The sequence below is a fragment of the Sinocyclocheilus grahami genome, unplaced genomic scaffold (assembly GCF_001515645.1).
Source record: "Sinocyclocheilus grahami isolate Dianchi unplaced genomic scaffold, SAMN03320097.WGS_v1.1 scaffold1909.1, whole genome shotgun sequence".
In the NCBI taxonomy this organism is placed as follows: domain Eukaryota; kingdom Metazoa; phylum Chordata; class Actinopteri; order Cypriniformes; family Cyprinidae; genus Sinocyclocheilus; species Sinocyclocheilus grahami.
The window spans coordinates 348,514-350,196 of NW_015507088.1; positions in this window are offsets into that span (position 1 = coordinate 348,514).

Consider the following 1,683-nt stretch of genomic DNA (forward strand, 5'->3'; position numbering starts at 1 on the left):
TCAAAAATATCTTCATTTGTGTTCCGAAGATGAACGAAGGTCTTGAGGAACGACCCGAGGGTGAGTAATTAATGACAGAATTTTCATTTTTGGGTGAACTATCCCTTTAAATAGTAAATATATTTGAAATACAATTAAGTATTTTGTTTTCACCAGGTGAGGGCAAATGTATACACACTGTACAGACACATTTTGTGATGATCCGAATAGAGAGTAGCACTAAATAAAATGTGTTCCCTTTTCCAACTTCTGACAGATTTTCTTGGCATTCTGATCCATCCCTTGTGGTCCTTTGCCTTCATGAAAAACTTTTTGCACTCACACAATGCCTGAGCATTGAAAGCACAGGTGAGCAGATACAGAAGGGTCATGGTCCAGGTGGAATGGTTCATATTAGTTAATGAGTTAAGCAGATAACATGATTTTCTTTTGCATAAGTCAATAAATGATAAGTGAAACAGTCATTTGTATGGACTGAAGTACATGTGGCAAGCCGCCGGTTGGTCATAGACATCCATCACAGGACAGCAGGAGTTCTTTATTGGGAATCCCAATGTTTTCAGTAAATACAGTTAAAGCATTTACTGAAAATACAGACTTTGGGAACCTTTGAGAACTGTTGAGAACGTAGCTGCATTAAACCTGTAGTAAAACAAGCAGACTCGTGCTCACCTCTAGTATCACTCACACGTTTTATTCTAAGAAATGTGACATGAGCACAGAGACCCACTGTGACCTTCAATCTTTTTAAAACTCATTTCTGCTTCTTTTAGTCCTTCTCTGATATATGTAATTCATCATTTTGTTTACAGTTTAAAAGTGTGTCAAAGTGATACCTTTTCCTGCTGTTGTGACTGCTGTCTAAATCAGTTACAGTCAAGGTGAGTCTAATGGGGTCATCTGCACCACACATTGCAGAGAACATGAAGCTGATTATGTGCAATCTTTAGCATTACTACTGCATTGCACTGCAGCTGCCACAGTGAGCGTGGGTTCTTCATTTTTAATTATTATTATTATTTTTGGTTCCTTGCATCAGTTGCCTTTGGTTTGCTGATTGAGGGTCTACAGACAGATATATTACGGCATGATTTCTTAATGCCTCTTTAACTGCTCAACGAGACCTCGTGAAATCAAAGACATTAGCACTGCAGTAATGTTCTGTAAAGCTGCTTTAAAACAATGTGTGGTGAAAAACACTAAATAAAACCAACTCATTGTACCGTTACCAAAACGTGACGTGTAAACTCTGCTGATTGGCCGGAGAGAATCGTCACTACCTGCGCCACTGAACTTGTGACACAAACACAACAGAACCGTTTTAATAAAGTCTCCACACCATGTATGTGATCACGGCTTGTCCTCTTCTCACTCGGTAGCTGTGTGTGCAGCTTTTATACCCGAGCTGGTCCTGGCTCCTCCCCTATTGTTCATTTTCATTATTTTTTATTTTCAATACATCTTTTTTTTTTTTTGGTGTTATTCACCAACTTAACCAACATGCTATTTTATTTTATTTGTTCTCTTTTCCAACTTCTGACAGATTTTCTTGGCATTCTGATCCATCCCTTGTGGCCTTCATGAAAAACTTTTTACACTCTTCAAAGCTTGACCATTTTCGCCTGAGCACTGAAAGCACAGGTGAGCAGACACAGAAGGGTCATGGTTCATGCTCCTCTGCTT